The following is a 23,291-nucleotide window of genomic DNA, read 5'->3' on the forward strand; positions in this document are numbered from 1 at the left end:
GCTTCAAGCACTCTCTAGTGACAAAAAGGAGCCAGAAACCTGGTGGTAAAAAAGAGAAAGAAAATCAACAGGAAAACGGTGAAGAATCACTGAGCAAACATATGTAGTAAATAACAAAACAAGCCAGACAGAGAAGACTTGAAAAAACAACTAGCCCTTCAATGCAAAGACATAGTTGTACATCCACAAGAAACAACAACATCAAGGAACTATGGTCTCCCAAAATAAACAAAGCAAGAAACCACTGACTAACCCTAACAGGACTGTGATATGAGAATTCTCTGACAAAGAATTCAAAATAGCAGTTTTAAGAAAACTCATTGATGTCCAAGATAACACAAAAGAGCAATCCAAAAATTTATCAGAGAAGTTTAACAAAGAGGTAGAAATAGTAATAATAAAACTCAACAGAAATCTTCGATTTCTTTATTGAAGATATATCTACTATGTATTTATAAAAATTAAAAATAAAAAATATTTTTAAAAGAAATATTGGAACAGAGAAATGTATTTGCTGAACTAAAAAATGTATTACAGGCTCTCAACAGCAACATAAATCAAGCAGAGGAAATAATTAGCTTAAAGGCTATTTATAAATATACTAAAAAGAAAAAAACAAAAAACGTATTCCATGCCAATGGATTGGAAGAATTAATATTTTTAAAATAGCAATACAATCCAAAGACATTTAGAGATTCAATGCAAATCATATCAAAATACCAATGACATTCTTGACAGAAATAGAGAAAAACAATCCTATAACTCATATTGGAACCACCATACACCCTGAATAGCCATAGCAATTCTGAGCAAAAAGAACAAAGCTGGAGGCATCACACTACCTGACTTCAAATATAATACAAAGCTATACTAATGAAATAACTATGGTACTGGCATAAAAACAGACACATAGACCGATAGAACAGAATAAAGAACCCACATATAAAATCATATATTTACAACCAATTCTTTCTCGACAAAGGCACCAAAAACATATAATGTGGAAAGGACAACCTCTTCAATAAACAGTGCTGAGAAAACAGGATCTCCATATGCAAAAGAAAAAAAAAAAGGCCCATATTTCTCCACATATACAAAAAGCAAACCAAAATGGATTAAAGGCTTAAATCTAACATCTGAAACTATGAAACTATTAGAAGAGAACATTGGGGATGCTCCAGGATATTGGTCTGGGCACAGACTTTTTAATATAAGACCTCAAAAGCACATGTAACCAAAGCAAAAATACACAAATGAGATTATAGCAAGCTATAAAGCTTCTGTGAAGAAAGGAAATGATGAAAAAAGTGAAGATACAACCCACAGAATGGGAGAAAACATTTTCAAACTATCTATCTGACAAGGGATTATTAACCAGAATATATAAGGAACATAAACAACTCAATAGCAAAAAGAAACCTTAATAATTCAATTAAAAAATGGACAAAATATCTAAGCAATTCTCAAAAGAAGAACTACAAATGGTCAGTAGGTATATTAAAAAATGCTTAACATGACTAATCATCAGAGAAAGGCAAATCAAAACCACAACGAGATATCATCTCACTCCATTTAAAATGTCTTTTATCCAAAAGACAGGTAATAGAAGATGCTAGTGAGAATGTGGAAGAAGAGGAACACTCATACACTGTTGGTGGGAATGTAGATTAGTACAGCCATTATGGAAAACTGTACAGAGGTTCCTCACAAAACTAAAATTAGAATTACAATATGTTCCAGAAATTATACTACTGAGTATATATAGAAAGAAAGAAATCAACACATTGAAGATATACCTGTACTCTCATGTTTATTACAGCAGCATTCACAATAGCCAAAATATAGAACCAACCTAAGTGCTCATCAATAGTTGAATAAAAAAGAAAACATGGTATACATACACAACAAAATACTATTCATCCATAAAAAATAATAAAATCATGTCATTTGCAACAACCTGGATGGAATTAGAGATGATTATGTTAAGTGTAATAAGCCAAACACAGAAAGACAAATATCACATGTTCTCACTCATATGTGAGAGCTAAAGAAGTGAGTCTCATGAAGATGGAAAATAGGTTAGTGGTTGCCAGAGGCCAAGAAGGGTGCTGAGGAGAGGGAAGACAAAGAGAGGCTGATATATGGGTACAGATATGGAATTTGATAGAAGAAATAAACCTAGTGTTTTATAGATCAGTAGGGTGACTATAGTTTCCAATCATCCATTGTATATTTCAAAGTAGCTTGAATCTAACAACTCAAATGTTTCTAGCATAAATAAAAGACAAGTATTTAAGGTGATTAATATTCCAATCACACTGACTTAATATTTCAAATTATATGAATACATTATCACATGTGTCCCCCAAAAAGTTCCCAACTGATTGAGTGTTGAGGTTTTATCCTGAAACTTTACAGAATTTGTTTATTTAACAAATAAAGTTCTAACAAGTTTTCTTATGTATTTGTGTGTGAAATCTTTAGGGTTCTGTACGTGTAAGATCATGTCTTCTGTAAACAAAAATAATTGTACTTCCTTCTTTCAAACTTGGCTGACTTTTGTTTGCTAGCCTAATTTCTCCTGCTAGGACTTCCAGTACTACATCGACTAGAAAGATGAGAGTGAGAAACATTGCCTAATCTTGCAGTAAAACTTTTGGTTTTTCATTGCTGAGTGTGACGTTAGTTGTGGCCTTTTTATACATGATCATTATTATGTTGAGGTAGTTTTCTTCTATTTTCAATTTGTTGAGTATTTTTATTAAGAAAGGGTGTTAAATGTTGTCAAATTCTTTTTCTGCACTAATGAGATGATCATGTCATCTTGTCCTTCATTCTATCTATTAAGTATTATATTTGTTGATTTTCATATGTTAAAACAATCTTGCATTCCAGAGATAAATCCCACTTGGTCATTGTGTACAATCTTTTAAGTATGTGGTGGAGGTTAGTTTGCTAATATTTGATTGAGGATTTTTGCTTTTGTGTTCATCAGGAATGTTGTCTTACAGTTTATTTTTATCGTAGTATCTTTATTTGGTTTTGGTACTAGGGTAACTCTGGCCTCATTAAATGTCTTAAGACATGTTTCCTTTTCCATTTTTTGATGAGTTTTAGAAAAATTAGCATTAAATATTTTTTAAATATTTGGTGGAATTCTCCACTATGACCAACTGTACCTGGGCTTTTCTTAGTTTGAATATTTTTTATTACTAATTCAACCTCCTTAATAGTTATAGATCAATTCATATTATCTATTCTTTATAATTCATTCATGGTAATTTTTATGTTCCCAGAAATTTGTTCATTTCTTATAATTATCCAGTTTATTTTCATAATAGCTAATATTTTAATATTAACAATATATATTTTAATATATTAAATTATATTTTTTTATTTCTGTGGCATAAGTTCTATTGTCTCTTATTTCATTTCTGATTTTAATTATTTGAGACTTCTTGAGTCTTCTTTTTTCTAAGTTACTCTAGCTAAAGTTTTATCCACTTCTTTATCTTTACAAAAAAGCGACTCTTGGTTTTATTGTTTTCTTTCTATTGTTTTTCTATTCTCTATTTTATTTATTTTTTGTTCTGATACTTATTACTTTCTTCCTTCTGCTATCTTTGAGTTTATGTCATTCGCCTTTTTCTAGTTCCTTGATTTGTAAAGGTATATTGTTGATCTGAGACCTTTCTTTTTTTATAGTGCAGGCATTTATCACTGTAAACCTTCCTCTAAGTACATCTTTTGCTGTATCCCATAAGTTTCGGTATGTTGTGTTTTCTTTTCATTTGAGTCAAAATATTTCTAATTCTCTTTGTGATTTCTTCCTTGACCTATTGGTTTTTCAAGTATATGTTTTTTAATTTTCACATATTTTTGAATTTTTCAGTTTTTCTACATGTATTGAATACTAGTTTTATTCAATTGTGGTCAGAAAAGATACTCAGTATAATTTTAAACTTCTTAAATGTATTAAGATTTCTTCTTTGGCCTAATGTATGATCTATTCTAGACAATCCTCCATGTGTGCCTGAGAACAAGATGTTGGATGGGTTGCTCTGTGTATGTCTCCTGGGCTCAATTGTGCTATACTGCTGTTCAAGTCCTCTCTTTCCTTATTTATCTTCTGTCTGGTTGTTCTATTCATTGTTGAAAATGAGGTTTTGAAATCTCCTAATATTATTGTTTTACTGCCAATCTCTTCCTTCAATTCTGTCAATTTTTGCTTCATATATTTGGAAGCTTTAATGTAAATCAAATATATTTTACAAATGTTATGTCTTCCTGGTGAATTGACCATTAATCATTATATAATGCCCTTGTCATTTTTTATTTAAAGTTTGTTTTATCTGAGGTAAGTAAGGCCACTACAGTTCTCATTTAGTTACAATTTGCATGGAATATCTTTTTCCATAATTTCACTTGCAGCCTATCTGTGTCGTTACGTCTAAGGTGAGTCTGTGTAAGGATATAGTTACCTGAATGTATTTTTAAAAAATACATTCAGCCTTTCCTTGTCTTTTGATTGCAAGGTTTAATTGATGATATTTTAAAAGTACTGATAGGGAAGTCTTACTATTAATATTTTGGTAATTGTTGACTATTTGTCTTGTAGCTAACAATGTCCCTCTCTGCCTTTCTTTGTGTGTGTGTGTGTGTTTTTTAATTTTATTTTTTATTTCTGTGTTGACATGCCTGGATTCCTTTCTCATCTTCTTTTGTGTATCGTCTACAGGTATAGTTTTTGTGGTGACCATTGGACTTACCTAAACTACCTTATTGTTGTAACAATCTGTTTTAAGCTGATAACAACCTAACATCAACTGCATACAAAATTTTTACTATTTGTGTCCCCAGCCCCACTTTATGTTATTGATTTTACAAATTATATCTTTATAGGTTGTGCATCAATTAACAGTTTGATAATTATAACTATTTTTATGCTTTTAGTTATATACCAGAATTAAGAGAGCTTTGAGCACCTCCATTACAGCATTACAGTATTCTTTGTCTATACATTTACCATTGTAAACGAAAAATAACATTCTAAGGTCCCCAAACTATCTGAATGGATGTGTCCCCGTTGGCCAAGGACATTCCAAAGTAAAATTGAAAAAAAACTAGTTCAGAACATGATGGGAAGGAGGAGCTAGACATGCCTCATTTTACCCACTTTCCTTTTGGAATTACTGATAGAACAGACTATGTCTGATAAGAAATACTTACTATCTATTCTCTTTGAAGCCTGCTACCTGGTATTCTCCACAATGCCATATTGTAACACAGACATTTCTTTCTATTGATGATAACTCTTTCAACCAATTGGCAATCAGAAAATCTTTGAGTCTGCCTATAACTTGGAAGCCCCCACTTCCAGTTGTCTTGCCTTTCTGGACCAAACCAATGTACATATTACATGTACTGATTGATACCTTAAATCTCCTTAAAATGTATCAAACCAAGTTCTGGCCCAACCATCTTGGGCACATATTCTCAGGATCTCCCGAGGGCTGTATCACAGGCTATTGGTCACTCATATTTGACTCAGAATAAATATCTTCAAATATTTTACAGTTTGACTCTTTCTGTAATACTTTCTGTCAAATTTTATGTCTTCAGATACTTTCATGTTGCTGTCTAGGGTCCTTATAGGATTCTCTCTAGCATTTTCGTGAGGCAGTTCCAGGGGGAAGGACCTCTTCAGTTTTTGTCAGGAATTATACTAATCATTTCTAATTGTCGAAGAATAATTTTGTCAGACCTTGTATTCTTGGTTGATTGTTTTGGGTTTTTTTTTTTCTCTTTCAGTGTAACTAAAACTGCCTTCACAAAATTGTAACTGAGGAAAGTATGACTGTGAAAGAAATCAGACCTAACTGACTCCATCTTGTTTCCACCCTTTAAGCTTTCCTTGTTCATTCCCAGGCGCAGGCTGAACTAACCTTGGGAGGGAATTTTACTGAGTCCCTACCCACCAAATTATCTTTAAAAACTCCAATCCCTGAATGCTCGGGGAGACTGATTTTAGTAATAATCAGGCATCCAAACTATGCTGCCTCACTGTCAGCACCACAGGTAAGACAAGACAGAAACCAGTACCTCAGGAATCCTCTGAAGAGCTGGAACGCCAGAAGCATGCTCCACTCTTCTGCTTTCTTCCTGTGGGAGAAGCTGTAAACTGGATGCTCTCTCCCCATTGTTCTGAGCTTTTTGGCCTCTGTCTGTAGCACTGCATAGCCTCTGGTACTACAGCAAGCCATCTTCACTCTTCCTTGCTTTCAGCGACTCCCACACATTTGAACCAGGTTGGTTCTGTCAGCACTCAGGTGACATTTAAAAAAAGTTCCTAGAACAGCCTTCTAAAAAGCCTGAATGCTGATGCACATTCTAGTCTTCTCACTCCTTCTACCCAAGCAAGAAGCCGCAAGCTGTATTTGTATATCTCTCAATCGTGTCAAATTGCATTGGCTTGTGGGTGGGGTGGTTACTGGTAAAGTGAAGCAGCTCTTCTTACCTATTTAAATGCAGCTGTTTTTAGTTTTGTGCTCACCTGGGTTACTAAAACCTCTTAACTGGTTTCTGGAATTATCACAAAAGTATATTAATTCTTATGTTGTTGTAAAGTCAGTGTCTCTGTGGAAGAATGAAGTCTGGGACTTCCTATTCTATTGTATTGTTGACGTCACTCCCCTAATTAATCTACTTTTATCTTTATTTCCAGATCAGAGAAACTTAACAGGTGAAATGATCATCTACTAAAGTGAGGTATACAATCTGGTAACCCAAAACTGGTGTGTGTTATGGCAAAACACTTACATGTGCATGTCTAAATGCACCATTTAGACATTCTGGCTTAAGTGAGGAGAGACTGAGTGGCTATTCAAGGTCTTCATATCCCTCGCTAAATTTGTGAAACTCTTTGAAAGCACAGCCTTTTGAAGCAAGAGTTTGAATTCTATCAACCATAAACGTAAAATACCTTTCTTAGTAAATTTTCCTCATGCTGAACTCTAATTATGTTGATCAATACCTATGGTATATGTCACATGTCACTCATTTTTCCCAATATGTATTATTTGAATAAATAATAACCAAGGTGATCCACATGGCATTCAAAGTTACAGTTTTATCAAGTGGGAACTAAATTAATGCAAGTGGAAGATACTTTTATTTTGAAAGTCAAGGCATGGACATGTCCTCCTAGGTTCATTAAAATGACATTCATCTTTAAGTAAAATCAAAGCACTGAAATGATGAATTTTAAGTGCTCTGCTGAAATTCTGAAACATTTTATTAACTCATTTTTCATATTCATTTCTATTCAGCTTGAATGCTAAAAATTTTCAGGCTATAATGGTTACAAAGGTCAAATACAACAAGAGTGAAATAATATAAAATTAACAGAATTAATATAATTTATTTAATAAAAGTAAATGAAAAATGGAAAATACATTTAATTTTATATTAAATGGGAATTTGTACACAGAATAAAATATTCCCGTGTTGTGTCATCTTCTAACTTATTCTAGGCTTGGGAGAAGTAATATAATTTTGATTTCCAAAAACATACAAAGGTAAGGTACAAAGGATGACTCATGAAAAGGTACAGTGCCCTCCAAAATAACTACTTGAATATTCTAATGTATACAGACATAAATCTGAAGAACATATATGGCAATGGATACTAAAAGTATAAAATAATAGTGGAAGAAATATAAAGTTGAATCAGGCCTAATTTATTGATATGAGCTTACTAATCAGAGATTCTGCGTTTAATGTTGAAGCTCAGGGAGTTAGAGTTTGGTTGGTTGGCCAAAACATGGACCAACAAGTAGCCCACAGTGAGCAAGTTGGAAACGCCAAACCTGCTTTGGTTTTGTGTAGAGGAAGGTATTCAAAGGTTTAGGGAGCATGAAATGTTCTACTCACATTGAGAGGATAGAGAAGACATAAATTTCATTAACACTGTGAGAAATTAATTCGTGAGGGGAGTCCTGGCATTACTGAAGAGTTGTTTGATCATTTTTCTCTGTAGGCCAGACATTACAGTGAGAACTGCAGTCACCAAACTTGGAAACCCTCATGCAACAGGAATAATTGGATCCCAGGCTGGCAGAGATCAGGTGGTGGCATTCAACTATCAAAGACAAGGTGGGCATTGTTACCATAATGGATCACAGAGTCAAAACAGCAATCAGAATAGTCTCATTCACACAGACCTATGGCATTGGCTAGATAATTATTGTGTTCCAAAAGTAAAGTAGATATAAAGCCTACTCAATCCTAACTTGACCTTATAAGAAGAAAGTTCTTACTTAAGCGAGTAAAAGTCTAACCTGAGTGATAAAAACAGAGTCATGGCCCTTGAATCAATTCCCAGACTTGAGTTAGTTTACAGACTAAGAACTACCTAAATGAAGGGGAGGCCAGGTATCCTTAAGCAAGGACCTCAATACATTGCTAAAAGTTTATACTGTTAATCTGTTCCATAGCCTTCCCATAATGGACTTAAGGCCTTTTATCAGGGTAACTGTGCATTGGGGAAAATAAAATAGAATTCTCAGGGTTTACTGGACAGTGGCTCTGCACTGACACTAATTCCAGGAAGCTCAAAATTTCACTGTGGTCCACCAGTCAGAGTGACAACTTATGGAAGTCATGTAATCAATAAAGTTTTAGCTCACGTTATTCTCGCAATGGATTCAGTGGGTCCCTAAGCAAATCCTCTAGTTATTTCCCCAACTTATAAAAGCACAATTGAAGTAGATCTACTCAGTAGCTGGCAAAATCCCCATATTGGTTCCCTGACATGTGGAATAAGGTTCATTATGATGAGAAAAGCCAAGTGGAAGCCACTAGAACTCCCTAAATTTTGGAAAATAGTCAAGTAAAAGAATATTACTTTCTGTGAGGGATTACAGAGATTAGTGCCATCAGAAAAAACCTGGGGCTGGGTGCGGTGGCTCACGCCTGTAATCCCAGCACTTTGGGAGGCCGAGGCGGGTGGATCACGAGGTCAAGAAATCAAGACCATCCTGGTCAACATGGTGAAACCCCGTCTCTACTAAAAATACAAAAAATTAGCTGGGCATGGTGGCACGTGCCTGTAATCCCAGCTACTCAGGAGGCTGAGGCAGGAGAATTGCCTGAACCCAGGAGGCGGAGGTTGCGGTGAGCCGAGATCGCGCCATTGCACTCCAGCCTGGGTAACAAGAGCGAAACTCCGTCTCAAAAAAAAAAAAAAAAAAAAAAAAAAAACCTGAAAGAGGCTGAGGTGGTGACTCCCACCACATCCCCATTTAACTTGCCTTTTTGGCTTGTGCAAGAGACAGACCAATCATGAAGAATGACAGCAGATAATCATAAGCTTAATCAGGTGATGACTCCAATTGCAGCTGAGGTACCAGATATGGTTTTGTTGTTTTGGCAAATTAACACATCCCATGGTATGTGGTATGTAGCTATTGATGTGTCAAATTCCTTTTTTCTCCATATCTGTCAATAAGGGCCACCAGAAGCAGTTTGCTCTCAGCTAAGGCCAGCAAATAACCTCCACTGTTCAGCCCTACATTATAATTTAGTTCAGAAAAATATCGATTGCCTTTCTTTTCCACAAGATATCTATCATGTTGATCCATCGCATTGGTTACATTATGCTGATTAGACCTAGTGAGCAAAAAGCAGAACTACTTTAGACTTATTGGTAAGACATTTGCATGTCAGAGCTGGGCCATTGGTCTTTTCCAGACTTCAGAATAAATCTGAAACATCAGCTCTTCTTGGGTCTCAAGCCTCCCAGCTTTTAAACTGTAACATATACCATCAGGTCTCCTGATTCTAAGGCCTTCAGACTCAGGCTGGAACTACACATTGACACTCCTCGGTTTCCAGTCTGCTTACTAAAGATCATGGGACTTCTCAGTCAACATTTGGTTCTGTTTCTCCAGAGAACTTTGACATATCACCTTCTTCATGTTAAATTCCCCAAATTGTAGAAAATAATAGCTACAGAGAACCAATGCCTATAGAATTTAAACCATATTTTAACTAGAAAATGATCTATGATAGACCTCTGGGGTACTAATAATGTTCTCTTTCCTGACAAGAATTTTGAATACAAGAGTGTTTATTTTACAATGATTGGTTAAAATATGCAAATAACTTTAAGCTAAGTCATTTTTTTTTCCAGCATCCATTAGCTCTTTTTCCGGATGCTCTCCCTCCTCTACTCCTCACCTCCAAGAGGCCCCAATATCTGTTGTTCTCCCCAGTGTGTCCATGTGTTCTCATCATTCAGCTCCCACTTATAAGAGAGAATACGTGGTATTCGGTATTCAGTCCTTTTGTTAATTTGCTGAGAATAATGGCTTCTAGCCCCGTCCGTGTCCCTGCAAAGGACATGATATCACTCCTTTTTATAGCTGCATAGTATTTCATGGTGGATATGTACCACATTTTCTTTATCCAGTCTATCATTGATGGGCAGTTAGATTGATTCCAAGTCTTTGCTATTGTGAATAGTGTTGTAATGAACATACATATGTATGTATCTTTATAATAGAATTATTTATATTCCTTTGGGTACATATCCAGTAATAAAATTGCTGGGTCAAATGGTATTTCTGCCTCTAGCCTTTTGAGGAATCACCACACTGTTTTCTACAATAGTTGAACTAATTTACACTCCCACCAATAGTGTAAAAGCATTCTTTTTCTCCACAACCTCGCCAGTATCTGTTTTTTGTAATAATACCCATTCTGACTGGTGTGAGATGGTATCTCATTGTGGTTTTATTTATTTATGTATTTTGATACAAAGTTATGCTCTTGTTGCCCAGGCTGGAGTGTAATGGCACAATCTCAGCTCACTATAACCTCTGCCTCCCAGGTTCAAGTGACTCTCCTGCCTCAGCCTCCCAAGTAGCTGGAATTACAGGCACCCGCCACCATGCCTTCCTATTTGGGGCTTTGCCATGTTGGCCACGCTGGTCTTGAACTCCTGACCTCAGGTGATCCACCCGCCTTGCCTCCCAAAGTGCTGGGATTACAGGCATGAGTCATCACACTCAGCCTCATTGTGGCATTAATTTGCATTTCTCTAATGATCAGTGATGTTGAACTTGTTTTCAAATTTGTTGGCTACATGTATGTCTTCTTTTGAAAGGCGTCTGTTCATGTTCTTTACCCACTTTTTAATGAAGCTTATTTTTTTAAATTTGTTTAAGTTCCTTAGAGATGCTGAACTTTAGACCTTTGTCAGATGCATAGACTGCAAAAATTTTCTCCGATTCTGCAGGTTTTCTGTTTACTCTGATAGTAGTTTCGTTTGCTGTGCAAAAACTTTTTAGTATAATTAGATCCCATTTGTCAATTTTTGCTTCTGCTCTGATTGCTTTTGGCATCTTTGTCATGAAATTTTTGCCCATGCCTATGTCCTGAATGATATTGCCTACATTTTGGTCTAAGGTTTTTATAGTTTTCGGTTTTACATTTAAGTCTTTAGTTCATCTTGAGTTGATTTTTGTATATGATGTAAGGAAGGGGTCCAGATTTAATTTTCTGCATATGGCTAGCCAGTTATCCCAGCACCATTTAGTAAATAGGGAACCCTTTCCACATTGGTGGTTTTTGTCAGGTTTGTCGAAGATTAGGTGGTTGTAGGTGTGTGACCTTAATTCTGGGCTCTCTATTCTGTTCTATTGGTCTATGTCTGGTTTTGTACCAGTACCATGCTACTTTGGTTACTGTAGCCTTGTAGTAGAGTTTGAAGTTAGGTAGCATGATGCCTTTGACTTTGTTCTTTTTGCCTAGGATTGCCTTGGCTATTTGGGTTCCTTTTGGTCCCATATGTATTTTAAAAACAGATTTTTTTTCTAATTCTGTGAAGAATGTCAATGGTAGCTTAATTGGAATAGCATTGTATCTATAAATTGCTTTCGGCCGTATGGCCATTTTCACGATATTGATTATTCCTATCTATGAGCATGGAATGTCTTTCCATTTGTTTGTGTCATCTCTGATTTCTTTGGGCATTGGTTTGTAGTTCTCTTTGAATAAGTGCTTCACTTTCCTTGTTAGCTGTATTCCTAGGTATTTTGTTCTTTTCATGGCAATTGTGAATGGAAGTTTATGCATGATTTGGCTCTCTGCTTGCTTTTTGTTGGTGTATAGGAATGCTAATGATTTTTGCACATTGATTTTTGTATCCTGAGACTTTGCTGAAGTTGTTTATCCGCTTAAGAAGCTTATCGGCTGAGATGATGGCATTTTAAATAAATATCCAAATAAATAAAATAAAAAATGAAAAGAAGACATTACAACTGATAGTGCAGAAGTTCCGAGAATCATTGGTGACTACTATGAGCAGCTATATGCCAGTAAATTGGAAAATCTAGAAGAAATGGACAAATTCCTAGACACGTACAACCTACCAAGATTGAACAAGAAAGAACAGACCAGGCTAGACCAATAACAGGTAACAAAGAAAAGCCCAGAACCTGATGGCATCACCACTGAATTCTACCAAACATTTAAATGAGAGATAATAGCAATCCTACTCAAACTATTCCAAAAAAATAGAGGAGGAGGGAATACATCCAAACTCATTCTAAGAGGACAGTATTACCTTGATACCAAAACCAGACGAAAGCACATTAAAAAAAAAGAAAACTAGAGACCAATATCTCTGAGGAATATCAATGCAAAATTCCTCAACAAAATACTAGGAAACTTAATTTAGTAATGCATTAGAAAGGTCATTCATCACCAACTGGCATTTATCCCTGGGATACAAGAGTGGTTCAACATATATAAATCCATCAATATGACATGTTAAAAGCCATATGATTATTTTAATTGATGTTGAAAAAGCATTTGATAAAATTCAAAATTTCTTTATGGAATAAACTTTCAAACATTGGTTATAGGAGGAACAAATCTCAACATAATAAAAGCCTTATAAGGCAGGCCCTCAGCTAGTATCAGACTGAATAAGAAAAAACTGAAAGCCATTCCTCTAGGATCTGGAACAGGAGAAGGATAACTACTTTTACCACTGTTTTTCAACGTATTACTCAAATAGCATTTTAAATAATAGCTATTTTAAGTAGCTAGAGAAATCAAAGTAAAGAAAGATATAAAGGGCACCCAAACTGGAATGGAAGAAGTCAAATTATACTTGTCGGCAGATGATATGATCTTATATTTGGAAAAATGTAAAGAGTTCAGAAGAAAACTATTAGAACTGATAAACAAATTCAGTAAAGCTGCAAGATACAAAATCAACATACAAAAATCAGTAATGTTTCTGTATGCCAACAGTGAACAATGTAAAAAAAAATAAAAAATGTATTCCCATTTGCAATAGCGACACATAAAATCAAATATCTAGGAACAAACTTAACCAAAGAAGTAAAAGATCTCTATAAAAAAAATACCTATAAAACACTGATAAAAGAAATTGAAAAGGACATGAAAAAGTAGAAAAAATATTTTATGTTCATGGATTGGCCAAATCAATATTATTAAAATATCCATACTATGCAAAGCAATCTACGGATTCAATGAATCCCTAACAAAATACCAATGACATTCTTCACAGAAATTTTTAAAAAATCCTAAAAGTTATATGAAGCCAAAAAAGTCCTGGAAGAGCCAAAGCTAGCCTAAGAAAAAGAACAAAACTGGAGGACTCACATTACCTGATCTCAAATTATACTATAGAGATAGCTCTCTAGGCATATTCAAAACAGCAGTGTAGTGACATAAAAGCAGAAACATACAACAATAGAATAGAATAGAGAACCCAGAAATAAGTTCATAAACCTACAGTAAACTCATTTTCAACAAAGATGCCAAGAAGGTACACTGGAGAAAAGACAGTCTCTTTAATAAATGGTGCTTGGAAAGCTGGCTATTTATATGCACAATAATGTAAGTAGGCTTCTATCTCTCATGATACACAAAAATACAATCAAAATAGATTAAAAACTTTAAGATATCAAACTATGAAACTATTACAGGAAAACATTTGGGAAAATCTCCAGGATATGGTCTAGGCAAACATTTATTGAGTGATACCCCACAAACACAAATAACCAAACCAAAAATCAACAAATGGTATCACATCAAGTTAAAAAGCTTCTGTACAGCAAAGGATTCAGTCAATAAAGTAAAGAGACAACTCACAGAATGGGAGAAAATATTTGCAAACTATCCATCTTACAAGGGATTAATAACCAGAATATATAAGGAGCCCAAACAGATCTTTAGAAAAAATATAATAATCTGATCAAAAAATGGGCAAAAGATTTGAATAGACATTTCTCAAAAGAAGACATACAAATGTGCCATAATTCTCAGCAAACTGACACAAGAACAGAAAACCAGACACCACATGTTCTCACTCATAAGTGTGTGTTGAACAAGGAGAACACATGGACACAGGAAGGGGAACATCACACACTGGGGCCTGTCGGGGGATGAGGGGGCTAGGGGAGGGATAGCAGGGGGCGGGGGGGATTAGGGAGGGATAGCATTACCTAATAGAAATACCTAATGTAGATGATGGGGTGATAGATGCAGCAAACCACCATGGTAAGTGTATACCTATGTAACAAACCTGCATGTTCTGCACATGTACCCCAGAACTTAAAGTATAGTAAATAAATTTTAAAAAAATTTTAAAAAGACATACAAATGTCAAACAATGTCAAACAAGAATATGAAAACATGCTGAACATCACTGATCGTCAGAGAAATGCAAATCAAAACTACAAGGAAATATCATCTCGCTCCAGTTAAAATGGCTTATATCCAAAAGATAGGCAATAACAAATGCCAGCAAGAATGTGAAGCAAAGGGAATTCTCATACACTGTTGGTGGGAATGTAAATTAGTACAACCACTATGGAAAATGCAAACCAAAATTACGATGAGCTATCACTTCATATCTTTTAGGATGACTACTATAAGCAATAATAAATGTTTGCAAGAATGTGGAGGAAAGAAACTCTTGTACACTGTTAGTGGGAATGCAAATTAGTACAACCACTATGGAGAACAGTTTGGAGGTTTATCAGAAAACTAAAAAAATGTGCAACTGTATGATCCAACAATCCCACTGCTGGGTATATACCCCAAAGAAAGGAAATCAGTATATCAAAGAGATATCTGCAATCTCATGTTTATTGCATCACTATTCACAATAGCTAATATTTGGAGGCAACCTAAATGTCCATCAACGAATGAATGGATAAAGAAAATGTAGTGCATATACACAATGGAGTACTATTCAGCTGTAAGAAAAGAATGAGATCAAGTCATTTGCAACAACATGGATGGAACTAGAGATCATCATGTTAAGTAAAATAAGCCAGGCACAGAAAGACAAGCGTTGCATACTCACTTATTTGTGGGATCTAAAAACCAAAACAGTTGAACTCATGGACATAGAGAGTAGAAGGATGGTTCCCAGAGGCTGAAAAAGGTAGTGGGAGGGTGGGAGAAGTTTGAGATGGTTAATGGATACCAAAAAAATGGTTAAAAGAATGAATAAAACCTGCTATTTGATATAATAATTGTGTACTTTAAAATAACTTAAAGAGTTTAACTGGATTGTTTGTAACTCAAGGGATAAATATTTGAGAGAATGGATACACCATTGCCCATAATGTGCTTATTTCACCTTGCATGCCTGTGTCAGAACATCTCCAGTACCTCATAAATATATATACCTGCTATGTACCCACAAACACTGAAAATTTTTAAAAAATGAATCTCTTAAATGCCTGGTAAGTGTCAGGCAAAAGTTAACTTCCTAATATGTGTTACTTCATGTAGTACTTATTGCATTTTTATTATCATTTCCTCTTCTTAAAACATAGTTGCTTTAAGAAAGATTGTATAATGGAAAATATAAAATACATACAATTATAGAAATAAAACTACAATAACACTGTACTGTGTCTTTCACTCCATTTCAACAGTGCATGATCAAACATATCTTGTGATGATTTTGAAGCAGACCCCAATCATCACATAATCTCAGCCTGAAAAAAGTCTAGTGTTTCTAAAACAAACACTGTTTTCTTGATATGGCCATGATGTCATTACTATTAAAAATATTTTAAATTTATTTCTTAATACCATCAAACATCCTGACAGTGTTCATATTTCTTTGATTGTCTCATAATTGTCTCATGTTGTTGTGGACACTTCTCCTTAAGTATGTTGCATCAGCATCTAAATATGGTTCATCCTTGTGATTGTGTTATGTATCTTTTAAGCCTCTCTCTCTCTCTCCCCCTCTGTTTTTGTCACACACATGCTTTCAATCTTTAGGTTACTACAAAATAAGATGATGCTCATCCCTTTTTACAGAGGAGGAAACTGGAACTTAGAAATTAAGTACACTTGCCCAAGTTTAAGTAGATGGTAAATAGCAATGCCAGAAGTAAAACCAGTCTTATTCACCCTCTTTGATTTTTCTCTATATCATGTTATTGCCCTCACCTTGTCTCCAATTTTATTTCTTTACCTCATTTAACTCACTGCCTCTTGCCTTCTTGTTTATACTAAAATATTTTTATATCTTCACATGTCCAACTTGAAAGTCCACAATTTAAACAACAGACCCTTGAGGAGTCAGACACACCCAAAAATGACATCAATCATCAATACCATTCAACAATAAGTTACAGAATAAGGGAAAATACCTTTTCCTTGCTTGTTTGCTAAATTGTTCCTTAATTTTATGCTTGGATTCTTTTTTTTTTTTTTTTTTTTTGAGACGGAGTTTCCCTCTTGTTACCCAGGCTAGAGTGCAATGGCCCGATCTCGGCTCACCGCAACCTCCGCCTCCTCTCCTGGGTTCAGGCAATTCTCCTGCCTCAGCCTCCTGAGAAGCTGGGATTACAGGCACGCGCCACCATGCCCGGCTAATTTTTTGTATTTTTAGTAGAGACGGGGTTTCACCATGTTGACCAGGATGGTCTTGATTTCTTGACCTTATGATCCACCCGCCTCGGCCTCCCAAAGTACTGGGATTACAGGCTTGAGCCACCGCGCGCGGCTGCTTGGATTCTTTCTAAGATGATATGTAGCTATAAAAATCAGTCATTGTCAATGCCGTGAGGGGACTATCTAACTCCACCTACATGTGTCGGTCCATCTCTCAGACCTTCTGCACTGCTACCCCACCCACAGTCTCTCAATCCTTTGTCTCTCCAAAAGCACAAGATGAAGCTGTTTTCTGAAGTTCCCTTATCTGCCTAAAGTCCATACCTCTCAAAGAAGAAAACAATTACCTGAGATCTCCTCCCTGAGTTGTGTCAACTGAAGAATCATGAGGTTCTTAAATTTGGAAAGCAGAGCTTTATTTCTCATAAAGGGTTACAGCCTTAAGGTTGGCCATTCTGACAGGCTAGGAGGCATAGCCTCTGGCCAGAAGCCACAGTCGCTTTGAGAGAGTGGTGAAAGGAACTGGAATTTATTCTGAGTAGGGTAGCTAAATATGCATATTTAATAAGCTAAAAGATGAGTCATGAATATTTATGAAAGGAAAAACATGTACATGTGCAATTGAGCTTCATTCCTCTACATAAGTTGTATGTTCAAGAAATGGCACCATTAGTACAATCCAGGGATGGTTTTGGGTTGAAGGATTGCTAGCTGGTGTCTGTCAAAACTGCAAAAGAAACTGGCAGCATCAGTGGTTGGTTGGCAGATTGATAACAGCAGCAGTGGAATGAATCTATTAAAAGGGTTTTCGTTTAACTCTCAGGGAAGAAAGCCTAATAGCAGTTAATGAGGGAAGGTCTGTCTAACCTTCCTTTCTGTCAAGGCTGGAACTCCATTTTTAAGGTTATTTTGGGGTCCCCTTGGCCATGAGGGGTCTATTTTTATTTCTCAGTTTTTATTAACACATGTCACAGAAATAAAGACTGAAGTCTGTCAACAAAACTGGACAGACTTTTATCACACTGTTCTGCAGGCCCAGCAGATTTGTCCCAAGCCTGTATATTCTCCAAGCCCATTGAATTCCCCTAGAATTAGTTACTATTCCCTTTAAAATCATCCACCTTTTCCCATCTCTACTACTTCTATGAAGAAGGGTATATAAGCATCTGAAACCCATTGGGTTACTGGGTAATCATTCTCCCATGATTCCTCTGTGGTATGCACATTAGAATAAAATTTTGTATGTCACTTCTTCTGTTTATCTGTCTTTTGTCTGTTGGCTTTTCTGTGAAATTTCAGAGGGGGAAGCTTTCCTATTACCCCTACAGCAATCATTTAGTCCTTCCTTTAATATGGAAATACAGTTTTATAATTTGTTACATTTTTCTGAACTTTAAAAATTAAAAATGTTTTTAATGTTATATATTTCATATAATTTGTGTCAGAAACAAGTGTGATCTCCTAGCCTTCCACCTTCCTTCCAATACATTCTTTAAGTACAATTAACTATAGCAGTATTTCTGAATAAATTAGATTATGCAGTCACCTTTCGGTATACACAAGGGATTGGTTCCAGGACTGCAGCATATATCAAAATCTGAGCATACTGAAGTCTAATAATCAGAACTGTGGGACCCATATATATATGAAATGTGGACCTTCCATATATGTCGGGTTCTGTTCCACAAATATTCAATATTTTCAATCCACATTTGATTGAAAAAAATATACATATATGTAGAAAACAGAGTTCAAACCTGTGTTGTTCAAAGGCCAACTGTATATATATTATATTTTATTTATAATTCTGAAGGACTGGACTATTTCTCATATGGTCACCTAACTATTTTTATAGCAAGCTTATCTAGTATTCATTTGGATTTTGGAAGGCATCCTTTTACCTTTATAATATGAGCATTCATGTCATAGAGCAACATTAGACCAATTTAGGAAAGCATCATTTATAATGCTCTTTTAAAATTTGAATTTTTAATCTTGAGATTAATACTGAAATTGGTATACAAAATATTTGCTCATTAAAAGTTTCCATTATTCAAATGAATTGGAAGCCACCATACTCTCAAAATTCATATATTGCAATATGACCTGGAATTCTAATTTGACCTCTAGTTCCTTGATCATTGACCATTAAAGAACTAACGGTGGTAGGGTTGTGACCAAGTGTTCATTATTGCCTATTATTTAACTTTTGCCTTAGTTTGACAAACTTTCAGTCAGAAATTTCTCTGCCCTGAAGGTTCCTGGACCTTGTCTTGCTTTCAAATCTGGTTAAACATTAAAATTCCTGGGCTTTGACTTGCTTTCAATTCTGGTTAAACATTCTCCCTGCTCATCCTGAAAACTGGCTCAAAACAGTGAGAAATTCTCAATTGACCTTCAAAAGCTTCTTCTAACTATGCTTATGTCTCCCTATAAACAAAAAAATATTTTCAGTTTAATTTTTAAAACGGATACAGATCTTAAGATAAGATTTTCTCTATTTGAATCTTCTTCTTGAATAAAGTATCTCTTTATCTATGTCCAGATTTTCAAAAAATTTTTGTTGACTTAACTAAATTACAGTTCTTGCTTATCTTTGACTTAGTGTTTTTCTTCACACTTATTTCTAATCCCCCTGCCTCCTAATCTCTGATGGAAACATGCTAGTCATTGAATGTTTTGAGCATACAGATGATGTTTCTATTTTTAAAAGCTATTAGACTTGAACTCTTTTTAGAGAATACCATTGAAGTGTCTTTTTTAATACCTGATGATTTGCTTTTGAATCATTTTTACAACTACTAGAAATGTGTAATACATCTGTGTTAATCCTTTTAAATAAAGGTGATGACTGCAGTACTATATTTCAAACTTTCTAAGGTTGAAGGCAAAAATGTTTATTGTTTTCAGCAATGTTTTTGCTTCTCCTAGTGTTTAAAGAGGAAGATTCAGATCTGCATTTGAAATGTGAGCTCAATCAAATCCTGAATATGGACCTCCAAGTGCCACTAATTAATTAAGCCAAGGAAAAGGCCTTACCTTTTTTTGTGCAGCGACAGATGTCTAATTTCGAGTACGAGAGAAGGTTGACCATAGGCACTCTGAAAAGCAATAATATCCGTGTGACCATCACCCTCCTGGTGTTGACCAAGGTTGAGGTGGGATGACACACTTAAATTACCCTTTAAAGAAATACACAGAGCTGCTACTACATAATCATAACAACTTTTTTATGTAGAAAGATGCTGGGTTTGCACCGAAAAGTTATTCTTTCCCCAGACAGACAATGAAATTTTTCTTTTGTTTCTTAATCTCACTAAATAATACATTTGAAACAAAGCATTCTACTATATAAGTTTAAGCAGTACAATGTAGTCGTTAATTCACAGTAGTCCTCAATTTTGTCTGCACATTAGAATGCCCTGGATTACCTAAATAATACCAATACCCAGGTCTCACTCCAGAATAATTAAATACAAATCCCTGGAAGCGGGTGGGTGGCAACATGTTCTGAAAGTTGCCCAGGATATTCTGCTATGTATCCAGGTAGCATGATCTTTGGTGTTAGGATACCAGTCTGAGAATGCCAGTCCTAACACTGTCCAATTGTGTGACTGAGGGCTGCTTACTTAAGCCTCCTCCAGACTCAATTTTTATCTTTTGATATGGAGTTATTAGTAATTTATGAAAACTGAGATAAATATGTAAAAACCTTAGCATGTTACCAGGTATATAGTAACTGCTCTCTTTGTGCATGGTATTGTGGAGGTTATTACTATTATCATCACTGCTACTATTATAACTGTAGACTGTATTATCATATGTTAAAATAAAGTACAATCTATTTTTATGATTGAAATGAGGTACAGTCTATTCTCACAGAGCAGCCAAAGTGATTCTTGTAAATGCAAACTTGTTCATGTTGCTCCTGTGTGCAAATCCTTCTGCTGGCTTTCCAGCTGATGCCAGATGCCCACATTCTTCCGAATATTTACATGACCCTCCTAGTCAGTCCCACGTCCTCCATTCATCTCACCTCCTCCACTGGAGTACATTCACTTAATTCACCCCCTCAGCACAGACCTCCTTTCAGTTCTTCAAACATGTCAGATCTGTTCCCCATGGCCTTTGAATGTCCTCTATTACTTTTCCCTACACATTAGAGGGTGTTCTCCCTCAATTACTTCGGGTCTCTGCTAAAATGTTACCAGTGACGTTCTGCTTTGCCAAAAAGCATTTCTTTTCTCCACCAGGACTCTCCAAACATGGGTTTTCTCTATAGATAACATTTACCACTTGAAAGTAATATATCTATTTGTTTAGTCTTTGTCTCCAACAAGGGAATTTATGAGCAGATATTTGTTTAGTTAAGTGTCATATCACCAGTGCCCAGAAAAGTGTGTGTTGTGCCTAAGTTAGTTACCAAATTTTTGTTCAATAAAGGAATAAAGGGTATTTTTCCATCCTACTTCTTTAATGCTTACCTCAGTACTCATATATTACTAAAAAAAAATCCTCAGTATTTTAGGGATGGGTTTTTTTTTTACTTGTCACAATTCTAGAATCAATACAGCCAAAAAAGAGTTTTCCAAGAATTAATAATCTCTTTTTAGTGATATCCTGGAGTTTTAAATTTGTTTTGGCACCTAAACAAAAAGACCAAGGCTCTGATATCCTCTGGACCCATCCATACTATGCTTCTAAGAAGCTGATGGTTCTCTTCAGCTCATACTAAAATGCTTACTTCCTTTTCTTGCTTAACACAGCCATGGCTTGTGGTCCCAAGAAGCATCTGAAGCGGGGGGTAGCAGCTCCAAAGCATTGGATGCTGGATAAATTGACTGGTGTGTTTGCTCCTTGTCCATCCTCCGGTCCCAAGTTGAGGGAGTGTTGCCCCCTCATCATTTTCCTAAAGAACAGACTTAAGTATGTCCTGACAGGAGATGAAGTAAAGAAGATTTGCATGCAGAAGTTCATTAAGATCAAGGGCAAGGTCCAAACTGATTTAACCTACCCTGCTGGATTCATGGATTTCATCAGCATTAACACAATGGGACAGAATTTCTATCTGATCTATGACACCAAGGGTCACTTTGCTGTACATTCTATTACACCTGAGGAGGCCAAGTACAAGTTGTGCAAAGTGAGAAAAATCTTTGTGGGCCCAAAAGGAATCCCTCATCTGGTGACTCATGATGATCGTACCATCTGCTACCCTGATCCCCTCATCAAGGTGAATGATCCCATTCAGATTGATTTGGAGACTGGCAAGATTACTGATTTCATCAAGTTCAACACTGGTAACCCGTGTATGGTGACTGGAGGTGCTAGCCTGAGAAGAATTGGTGTGATCACCAACAGTGAGAGGCACCCTGGACCTTTTGACATGGTTCATGTGAAAGATGCCGATGGCAGCAGCTTGCCACCTGACTTTCCAACATTTTTGTTATTGGCAAGGGCAACAAACCATGGTTTTCTCTTCCCCGAAGAAAGGGTATCTGCCTCACCATTGCTAAAGAGAAAGACAAAAGACTGGTGGTTAAACAGAACAGTGGGTGAAATGGTCCCTGGGTGACATGTTAAATCTTTGTACGTAATTAAAAATAATGTGGCATGAGTAAAAAAGTAAAATGCTTACTTCTACTACAGAACAGTGAATTTGGAACACTTATGTTCAACTTTCAGTATACTATTACAATAAAATTTTTCAAATTTTAAACTATAAGCCTATCATAGCATGCACACTATGCATGCTTTTTTCTCTCTCTCTCCTCTGAAACATTTTCTCCTTTATTATCCCTTTATTATCCCATGCCAAGAGATGTTATGGAAATTAAAAAATGGTTGAGGAAGGAAGATTCTGTAAAAGGATCCACTTTCTATGATGAATGCGCTTAGAATGTGGATTTTTATCACTCTCTCTTTGCCTGTCTTCCTGGAACCTAGCATACCTATTGTGTTAATTATTGCATATATTGCATTTATCAAATTATGTTGTATATTATATTTTCATTTATATTTACTTATATTTCCTACCAGATTGTGAAATCCTAGAAATCTGAAGCAATTTTCATATGTATTTTTTTTGTCTGTCCTCCATGCTTTGTGCATAACATGTGCTCCGTCATTGTTTCATTGAATGGAACATGTTCTTGAACAAGTAAAATGGCACTTTTAACTTGCTTGGCTTATTTATCTGCAGTGTCTCATTTTAGGAAATCATTAGTAAAAGACCGAAGCTGATTCTATAGTGCTAATAAGAATATAATATATATGATGGTAGATGTGAAGAAATGCAGGTTTCAACTCAATGAGGAAGTTCTTTCTTA

The 23,291-nt window shown here is 35.6% G+C and overlaps 1 pseudogene; it reads left to right on the top strand.

Moving 5' to 3' along the window:
• Positions 1-21,730: 21,730 nt before the first annotated feature.
• On the top strand, positions 21,731-22,589 carry LOC108314800 (annotated as a pseudogene).
• Positions 22,590-23,291: the final 702 nt, after the last annotated feature.

The sequence above is a fragment of the Cebus imitator genome, unplaced genomic scaffold (assembly GCF_001604975.1).
Source record: "Cebus imitator isolate Cc_AM_T3 unplaced genomic scaffold, Cebus_imitator-1.0 Scaffold161, whole genome shotgun sequence".
In the NCBI taxonomy this organism is placed as follows: domain Eukaryota; kingdom Metazoa; phylum Chordata; class Mammalia; order Primates; family Cebidae; genus Cebus; species Cebus imitator.